This window comes from Octodon degus, unplaced genomic scaffold, assembly GCF_000260255.1.
Source record: "Octodon degus isolate 3935 unplaced genomic scaffold, OctDeg1.0 scaffold00319, whole genome shotgun sequence".
In the NCBI taxonomy this organism is placed as follows: domain Eukaryota; kingdom Metazoa; phylum Chordata; class Mammalia; order Rodentia; family Octodontidae; genus Octodon; species Octodon degus.
Genome location: NW_004524895.1, coordinates 388,263 through 398,822, shown reverse-complemented (window position 1 = coordinate 398,822; position 10,560 = coordinate 388,263). Strand labels below are relative to the sequence as shown.

General features: G+C 46.0%; 1 pseudogene; it reads left to right on the top strand.

Moving 5' to 3' along the window:
• The first annotated feature begins 5,125 nt into the window (after positions 1-5,125).
• On the top strand, positions 5,126-5,390 carry LOC101575040 (annotated as a pseudogene).
• Positions 5,391-10,560: the final 5,170 nt, after the last annotated feature.

Here is a 10,560-nt window from a genome sequence, read left to right as displayed (position 1 = left end):
TTGTATATCTTGCCCCCAAAATTGTTCTTTAGAACATATCTATACGAAATGTAAGTTTTGATTTATGTTTTTGGTTTGTTTTCTCTCCACAGAGCACACACCAATTTTCAATGGTCTCAGTACTTATGTTTCTCATCTCCATAAGCCTAAAGGGCCTGGCATTGTTTGCACAGCAGTTTGCAACCCTGGCCACATTTTCAGCCCCTCCATGCTTCCCTCCCTTCCACTATTCAAGCTTTAGAGAGGTGACCTAGGACTGTCCTCACCTGGTAACTTCTTTCCACCTTCACACAGCTCTTGATGTCCCCCAACCTTCCCCTCATGGACCGGCCAGACCACTTCTTGCTTGGGAACCATGGATCCAGCCACACTGTATTTAAGGGATCAGCTCAGCTGCCCCCTGTCTGCCCTGTTCTAGGTGCCCTGTGCTTCCCAGGTACAGGTACACTCTCAGTTCCTGGGCCTTGTGTCATCTGCCAGTCCAGTCTTCCCGGGATAGCCAGATAGCTAACTCACTTCCTCCCAGTCTTTGCTTAACTGTCACTTTCAGAATGACTACTTGATTAATAACAATGAACCTTCCTCTCTCTACCACACACAGATGCACTTTCAAACTCCCTTTTCCTTCTTCTTCTTTTTTTTATGTAGAACTGGGGATTAAACTCAGGCCCTTGTGCTTGCCAGGCAAGCGCTTATTCTACTGAGCCATCTCCCCGACCCTCTACGCTCCCTTTTCCCGACAATTTTAAAAAAAAAATAGCATTCACCTCTAACATAAGGCATCAGCCATGGATGTAGCACAGTGGCATAGTGCCTGTCTGGCAAGTACAAGGTCCTGAGTTTGATTCCTGGTACCCAAAGAAAAGCATTCCTCTCACAGAAGAGGTATTTACATACAGCTATGTTGTTGAAACACTTTGGAAAGCCATGAAAGACCTTAAAACAATAAATTTGTGTTATTAATATTTAGTTATTTATTTTTATCTTTTTGAGACAGGGTCTTGCTTTGCAGTTCAGGCTGGCATTCAACTCACTTATGTAGCACAGGCTGCCTCAAACTTGCAATGATCTTCTTGCCTCAGTATCATAGTGCTGGGATTACAAGCATGGGCCACCAGGCCTTGATTTCATTGGTAGATTTCTTGAGAATAGCCTTTCAGACTCCTCCTCTGCTTCGCTGATGTCTGGTTTTTAAAATGACAAATCTTAACCTCCCTGATTCAACATTTGAGATTGCTGGGGCTGAACAAACTGAATCTTCCTTTACAGGACCTTTTAAGATCTTGGCAAGCGAGTGATGTAGAAAGTTGGAGGAAGGGGGGTTCAACCCCACTGAAGTAATAAATATATTTAAAAATTTTAAGTAGATACTGTGTTAGCTGCTGGTGGCAAGAGGTTCTTCATTATAGCCAGTCTCTCACTGATAGGCAAACTGTTGAGAAAGATTATATGTTAAACAAAGAAGGAAAGAAAAAAAAATGTGGAATAGAGAGAATAGCCTTTCACTCTGGAGTGAGATGGAATCCCAGTGTTGGTTTGTTTTTTTTTACATTTATTTAGTGTGTGTGTGTGTGTGTGTGTGTGTGTGTGTGTGACCAGCTCAGCCCACCAGGGGGCGGGACTGGCTGGCATGTGGTGCTGGGGGATTGAACCGCGGTCCCTGTGCTTTGCCAGGCTTGTTCCAAGTAGGTGCTTTAGACCACTGAGCCATCTCTCCAGCCCCCCCCCCCAGTGTTGTTTTAATTTACATCTCTCATATAGTTCAATGCTAGAATGCTTGCCTAGCATGGGAAGAAAATAGCCCAGCACTGCCAAAAAATAGTCATGTTTGAGGGCTGGAGAGATAGCTCAGGGGACTAAGGTCCTGCTTAGGCAAGCGCAAGAACCAAGGTTCGATACCCGGGACTGCAAGCCGCACCAGCTCTGCGCCCCCAGCCCCCATGCTGAGCCAGTGACAGAGTTCGGGTGTGGTGGTGCATGCCTGTAATCCTGGCCCTGGGGAGGCTGAAACAGGAGGATCACTATGAGTCCAAGCTGCATAGTGAGACCCTATACAAAATACATAAATTTTAAAAAAGTATTATGTTCGTAATGATAATAGAAAATGCAAGCATTGGAATGAGGGAAAAGATTTGAGATAAAGTTGGCTAAGTAAAATATTAAATCTGTAAATCCACAAAATACTGAAAGATATCAAGTTATTAACAGATTATTTCCAACCATAGAATTTTTTAAAATCTTTTTCTTTCTTTTCTTCTTTCTTTCTTTATGTGGTACAGGGTCTAACTGTGCAGCTCCGACTCGTAGTGATCCTCCTGTCTCAGCCTCCCCAGTGCTGGGATTACAGGCATGCGCCACCATGCCAGGTTTGGTGGCCGACTTGGTGCAGGGCCTGCATGGCATGTGGTACCAAGGATCAAACCTGGGTCGTTGCACTTGCCTAGGCAGGTAGGTGCTTAGACTGCCGAGCTATCTCCCCAGCCCGGCCAACCATAGATATTATAAGTAATTACCTTCCTGCTTTATTGAATTATCTGTACACGTTCTATAAAAGGTGTATATTATTTTTAAAGGTTAACGTCTCAAAACAAAAATCAACCTTTGATTTGTACAAAATTTGATTTACAAAATAAATTTTTTGATGTATTTTGTACAGGGCCTACAAGGTCTAACTACACAGATTGGATTCTCCTGCTTTCAGTCTCCCATGCCGCCTTCTCAGCACACTGGGGTGGGGGGGCCTGCATGGCAGGCATGCTGGGGATTGGGGATCAAACCCTGGTTCTTATATGTGCCAAAGCAGGCACTTTAATCCACGGAGCTACCTGGCGTACCCCCATTTTTTTTTTTTTTTGGCGGAACTACGGATTGAACCCAGGCCTTTGCACTTGCCAGGGAAGTGCTTATTCTACTGAGTTATCTCCCTGACCCCATTAAGTTGATTTTTTCCCCGAAAAAAAATTTTTTTAGTTTTTTTAATAAACAATGAATATATAGGGTTTGTTATACATCATGGAGACTATAGTTAACAATATATCATCTACTTGGAAATTCTTGGGAGTAGGATTGTGTTGTCACAACCAGAATGAAAGCACAGGAGATAATGCATATGTTAATTAACTTGAGCTAATGATTTCAAATGTACATTTATCAAAACATTGTGTACTCCATAAACAGTGTTATTCATAAATAAATGCATAGCTTTTATTTACCAATGAGAAGAAACAAAAGGGCTTATTCCACTGATCCATCTCCCTGGCCCAAGCGCTACAAAGGGAGGGAGTATGTAATAGAAAACTGAGGTAAAAGAGAAAAATAGGTGGCCCTTTAAAGAAAAAAATGTGTGACAATCGTTTCTGTGGAATCATCCAAATGATTATTTAAAATCCTTATTGTTTTGCAGGCTTGAAATGAAGTTGGCTACAATGAATTGACCAAACTTAGTGTCTTGACATCCAGACTTGACTTTTGTTTTGGAAAGTGAGACGCCATTCGTTGGCTGTATTGACCTAGCAAGCTTTATTTAAATGTTCCCGACGGGTAGGGCGGACTGGCCGAGAAAACAGGAAGGCGGCGACACCAAACCAACAAATTAAAGCGGGCTGTGTGGAGAAAACGCTGAGTCAAGAGTCTGACAGTCCAGTGAAGACTTTCAGAAAAAAAACGAAAGTTGCGCTCGCACGGCTTCCTCTCCGCCCCCGCTGGCGTGGTCGCAGGCCAAAGGTCATGGGGCTCCGCCTGTCCCTGGGTGTCTCCTTGGTGCCTGCAGGAGCGCCTGGCACTGGGCGGCCCGGCTTTACTGTCCCTGCGTTCTTTTGCACCTTCGCTGGGGACTGCGGCGACCTTGCCCGAAACGTGGGCCGAGACTCCGGGCTGGCCACCTCCCCGCGCTGTCCCAGGGGCAGCGACGCAGCTGAAGTGCGCCCCCGCGGTGCTGCTTAACCCCTGGCCGAGGACGCTGCCGTCCGTGCCAGGTGCTTATGGCCTTTGCAAGGAAATAGCAGGCAGATGCTGTCCTTTATAAGGTCGGGGCCCTGACTTCACCCGTAGGACCGGCGTTCAGGTCTTCGGCCAGCCTCGCTGCCCAGCGGGGGGCTTGCAAGCACAGGCCTGCGCCGAGCTGGCGTCCTGCAGGGCTGGCGCCATGGTCCGCGGGCTGTGCCGGCTCCGGCTCTGGCTGACTCCATCCTGTGGGAAGAGATGCGCGCTTGTTGTTCGTGTGCCCCAGTGACAGCTGACAAACGTTCTCCTGAAGTAGGTCCTTTTTTGTGTTAACTGTGCCTTACTAAACTGATTTTAAAGCATATTCCCAGGACTAAATAATAAACGTTGTTAAGCAGTATACACAAATGTATCTCTTTTCACTGAGTATTGAAGACATCACTTATTTCTCTTGGTTAACTAACTTATTTAATTTTTATTATTTTTGTAATTGGTTATTTATTTTAGACTTGAATTTCTCTCATTTCTGTGGGGAAGGGGATCAATCAGGACCTTGTGCTTCTCAGGCAGGAACTGTGCTGCTGAGCTATCTTCCTGGCCCCGGCCTTTTTTTTTTTTGGTCTTTTTTTAAGATAAGGTCTCCCTATGCATTTCTTGCTGGCCTTGAGCTCACTTTGTAGCTCATGCTGGTCTCAACTCGCAAAGATCCTCCTGCCTCAGCCTCCTGATCACTGAGATTACGGACATGTACCACTAAGCCCGGCCATATGAGGTCATTTAACTAACATTTTACTTACTTTTGCTGTGATTCCTAACAACAAAACAGCTCCTGCCTACGTAAGAGACCTTCACTTTCTACCAGGCATTGGGTCTCACAAAAAACAAAGTTATCATGAGGTAGGACAGAAAAAAAGGCAGAAGAGAAACAAAATCACAATGTAGAAGTCATGCTTTTCAGAAGACGGCAACTTCAGGACAAAATGTTACTCGAGGTTATTCATCACCGTGCTCTCTAGAGTTGATCATACTGCTTTTCTTCTGGATCCATCACACCTACCACACCCCTTCTTCAGACAAGATCTCGCTATGAAGCCCAGTCTGACCTCAAACCCCAGGAATAAAGGTAAAAGCTCACCAAAGCTGTGCGCTGCTGCATCTCATGTCTAGTGCCTGTAATCCCACCATGCCAAAGAGAAAGGCTCAAGGGGATGCGCAAGGTGACAAAGCTGAGGTGAAGGACGAACTCCAGAGAAGACCTGCAAGGATGTCTGCTAAACCAGCTCCTCCAAAGCCAGAGGCCAAGCCTAAAAAGGCCCCTGCAAAGAAGGGAGAGAAGGTATGCAAAGGGAAAAACTGATGCTGGCAAGGATGGGAATAACCCTGCAGAAAATGGAGGTGCCAAAACACACCAGGCACAAAAAGCTGAAGATACTGGAGATGCCAAGTGAAATGCATGCCCTTTTGATGACTGTGTACTTCTGGTGACTGTACAGTTCAAAATTTTTTTTAAATCAAGTTTTATAAAAATGCAGAATTTTATTTTGTTTGTTTTTTAAGCTATGTTGTTAGCACACAGAACACCTCTTCATTGTTTTAGAGGAAGGGGCATATGGCAGTAGGCCAACGTCTCCAGTGCTAGATTGATGTGGGAAAAACAGCTTTCTCTGCTTGTTTGTTTGCTTGTTTTGGTACCAGGTATTTTTTTTTTAATTTTATTTGTGTGTGTGTGTGTGTGTGTGTGTGTGTGGCCAGCTCAGCCCACCAGGGGGCGGGGCTGGCTGGCATGTGGTGCTGGGGGATTGAACCACGGTCCCTGTGCTTTGCTAAGCTTGTTCTAAGTAGGTGCTTTAGACCACTGAGCCATCTCACCAGCCCGGTACCAGGTATTGAACTCAGGACCTTACACTTGCCAGGCAGATGCTTATCCCGCTGAGCTACCTCTGCAGCCATTCCTCTAGTTTTGAGAGACTTCCTCCTGGCTCCCAGGAGGAGGGATTCCCTGATGTTGACACATGTGGCCAACTTGGCATAAATGCCTTGTGATACAGAACTGCTCCCAGTTCATTTTACGCCCTTCTTTCCTCTGCATTCAGCGTAGACTTAACTCCCTACAGCCCAGACCTGATTCCCAAAATTGATGTTACCAGTGTGTCAGTCAATCTGGACTTGCCAGTAACGTTGAGATGGCATCCCACAAGAACAGTGATTTCCTTTTCTAGATTTTGGATCTTCAGATTGGCAATTCTGTCATGTGCATTTCCTGGATTCAGGGTTGGCTTGTGAAAAGTTGCTAAGCAACATGCTAAATGTAGAATGTCAACCCTCCTTCTAAACTTTCTCTACTTCAGAGCCTCAACTAAAGACCATTGGATTTTTTTTTTTTTCCGGAACTGAGGATTGAACTCAGGCCCTTGCGCTTGCCAGGGAAACGCTTACTCCACTGAGCCATCTTCCTGGCCCCCCCTTTTTTTTTTTCACCATTGGATTTTGTAGTGGCTTTCTGATTTTTGCTAGTCCATCCAAGAAGGGAGTTTCAAAGTTGTTATATACTGTTAACGACTATGTGGCCATGTCCTGCCTAAACAATGACTGCTTAGGAAAAGTATCTTTAACACAGCTGGATACATCTTGAAAATAAAAGATAAAGGCTCCTTTCACAGGTGAAAGGATAGCATGTGTTATAGAAGAAAAGCAAGAACCCAGAATGTTGTGTTTCTACCCTTTTCCTTATCAACTGAGCTAATTTATGGGCTTAAAGTATCATTAAGGGGCTTTGACCAGGCATGGTAATGTACATCTCCCTGGCACTAGGGAGCCTGAAGCAGAAAGATCAAAAGTTCAAAGCCAGTCTGGGCCATATAATTTGACTTTGTCTCAAAAAACAAATGGTGCACACCTATTGTCTCAGCACTAAGGAGGCTGAGGCAAGAGGATTACTGCGAATTCAAGGCCAGCTTGAATTAGATAATGAGATGTTGACTCAACAACAAGAACAAAAGAATTAAAATATGGACTAAGGGCTCAGTAATAGAATGCCCCTGGGTTCAATACTGAGTATAATACCACCACCATCTCCCCCCCCAAAAAAAAATCCAATAACCAAAAATCATTACCAGCAGAATTATTATAAAGTTTGATGTTAAGTGAAACCCATGCATGTTGGTACTAGAGGTACGAGGGTGGGAAGTTGGTGTCTTCAGAATCTGAAAGCCTAGGGGCTGGGGAGATGGCTCAGTAGAATAAGTGCTTGCCTGGCGAGCGTAAGGGCCTGAGTTCAATCCCCATTTGTGCAAAAAAAAAAATCTGAAAGTCTCCCAGGCCTCTAGGACTTTTGGTGATTAAATGAGATAATAATGAATATAAAAGATCAAAACAGTAGCTGATACATAGTACTATGTGGCCAGGGCTACTTATTTTTATTGCTGCTGGTGGAACCATCTGCTGCATATCGTTCTAAGCAGAGCATTGATGAAGTTCCTCACAGACCGCCTGAGACACAAGGCCTGGCTAGTATTCCTTCCCTCCCCAATTCCCTGGCCCTTCCTTTGGATGGTTCACTCAAATTCACACTTCCCCTGGGGAAGGCACCTATATCACCAAGTTCAGGTTAGTGTGGGTAACACATCTAAGCTTTTGCTGAGAGGTAGCCCTGGACTGCACAGGCTTTATTTGTAGTTGCTCGAAGGTGCGGTGGGGGTGTATGTGTCAGTTTGGGTTTTGCCAAAGTAGATGCTGTGGTAGAATTTGAGGAGCAAAAGGTTTCTCTAGAGGTCAATTCTATGACAGGCAAGGTTGGAAAGCTGGGTTGGGCAGAGAAAAAGGGACACCCAGAACCTGCTGGGCTGAGTATTGCCCTTAGAGCATCTCAGGCAGCAGACAAGACAAGGCTAGACTTTCCCCACTCTCTTCAATCAGGGAAGCAATACTCAATGGCTGGAAGTGAAGGCCAACTCAGGCTCTGGTGTAGCTGATAGCTGGTGGCTGAGCACATGTTTCATAGCCAAACAGTAAGTCCGTCCTTGAAGGGGGATTGAAACAGGAGATTGGGGTGTGGCAGAACTGGCTGGGGAAGAAGGAATGACCTGTGAATTACAAGATCCTGGACACTGGGAAGGGGAGGTAGCTCAGTGGCATAAGCCCCTGCCTGGCAAGTGCAAGGTCCTGAGTTTGATCACTGGTACCAAAAAAAAGTCCTGTACACAGGCACACAACAATTTCCAAAGCTCAAAGAGCTTGAGCAGGTTTCCAATAGGATGCCTTGAGCAGGTTTCCAAGTCAGCCTGGGAGGTGGGATCCCAGCACTGCCTCTCAGGACCCGTATGCAGGTCTCTCAGGTTTCCTCAAGGTTTGGACAGTGTAAAAGCAGAGGTGAGCCATGAGGCGCTTACTCTCAGGGCTTTCCTCAGGATAGTCCATGCTGCTTTCTCCAGGTTGGTCTCTAAGCTTCTGTTTTCCTCTTTCATTTGGCCCAAGTTCACTCTGCAGAGCCAGCCTCTCCCTCACTCTGCACTTTTACTTTCTTGAATAAACTTGGCCACTGGTTTTGGCTCATTTTGTTCAGTTCTTTGTATTAGATGAGAAGAACCTGGGCTCTAACTCCAGAAGGCAAGAAACTCACAACCAGTAACACCTAATTGGCGAGCCACTTTCAGAAGCAGGCTGTCCAGTAAGAGGATCAGAGTGGGGCACTGGCTGGGTCCAATCCACTGGCCATTAGCCAAGCATGTCAAAGCATGTAGTAAACAGAACTGTTGGTTTTTGGGGGGTGGGTTTTGGTACCGGAATTGAACTGAGGACCTTACACCTGCCATGCAGATGCTTGTGCCACTGAGCGGTGTCCCCGGCCAAAACTGAACTGTTGAGAATAGTAAAGCTTATCCACGTGACCAGCAGCAGGAAAGGCCCGGCAGCTCCCTCTGGCACAAGATAGTAAGGAAAGTGAGATGCAGTGTCAGCCTGCCAGACGCCCCTATGGTGCAGTAAGAGGAGCTGCCACCGAGAAATTTGCTCTCCCTAGGGGGAAGGGAACAAAACTACCTTCAGGTTCGCAGCTGACTGGGTTTGGTACAGCATGGGAGCAGGTGAAGTCAGGATAGGAGTAGCATAATTGGTGGTGACATGTGAGGACAGGCAAAGGCTGGAGATGGAACATATCTTAGCCTGGGGCTGTCCCACAACTGTACGTTGAATGCTCTCACTGCCCCTCCCCCATCCACTGAGAGGAATCTCAGGGTGAACCCCAGGAATCCACGCATGTAACAAGTATCCCCACTGCCTCTTCAAGCTCCACTTTGAGAGCACAGCGAAGGTCATGCATGATACACCCAAGGCTACGCAGAGTGCCCCACCACTGCCACATATTCTGAAGGAAGAATTGCTGCAGTCGGACTCTACAGGCAGACATAGCAAACCCAGTGAGAAGAGCCAACAGCAGCTGGCCGCAGGCGCATGCCTGGAATCCGAGCTATTGGGGAGGCTGAAGCAGGAGGATCAACTGTTCAAGCCTAGGCTGGGTGACTTGCTGAGACTCTGTCTCAAAATAAAAAATAAAAAGGCTGGGGGTGTAGCTCAGTAATAGAGCACTCCTTAGTCCAGTCGCCAGCATCTCCAGAAAGGAAGGGAGGAAAAGAGGGAGGGAGAAGCATTAACGCAGGCCAGGAGGACACATGTAACATTTCTTATTGAATATATTCAGTGATTACCATCACACAGAGTGAATCAACCATACATGTTGAATAACAATAAAGACAGGGTGATCTGCAAGGAAACCTGAGTATAAATAGTGTGACCTCTCTCTAGTCAGTATCCTGAATGGCCCTGAGTTCAGGAGACACACGAAATGCGATAGGGAAAACAGAGGTAGGTGTGTGTGTGGTACTGGGGATTGAACGCAGAGCACTCGCACTGAGCTATGTCCCCAGCCTTTTTTTTTTTTTTTTGTACTGGGTGAAATTGAACTCAGGACCTTGTGCTGAGTTCAGCAGGCATTATGCCAATGAGCTACATCACTGGCCCTCTTCTTCATTTTCTTTTCTTTCTGTCTTTTTTTTGTGGTACTGAGGATTGAACTCAGGACCCTACACTTGCCAGGCAGGTGCTCATGCCACTGATCTATCTCCCTGGCCCCTTCATTTTTTATTTTGAGAAAGTGTCTTGCTAAATTGTCTAAGTTGGACTCACATTTGCAATCCTCCTGTCTCAGCCTCCCAAATGCTAGGATTATAGATGTGTGCCAGCACAACCCTTGAGAAAAAGTGAACATCATCTGAACTAAAGAAATTGTGGATATAAGCAACAAATCATGACAAAATTAGCAATACCTATTGATGACTTGGTCACCAATAGAAACCATGTTTATGTTTTATATCACACTACTATTGTAGGTGTCAAATATGATTTGTGTTGGGGCCAGCAAGATAGCTCAGCAGACTAAAAGCACCTGCTTAGGCAGGTGCATGGACCGAGGTTCGATCCTGGTACCAGCTCCATCCCCAGGGCAGGCTGAGCTCAAAGTCCCAGCATAGTGGCCTACACCTGTAATCCCAGTGCTGGGAAGGCCAAAAACAGGAGGATCACTATGAGTCTGAGCTTCATAGTGAGACCCTGTAATGACCAAAA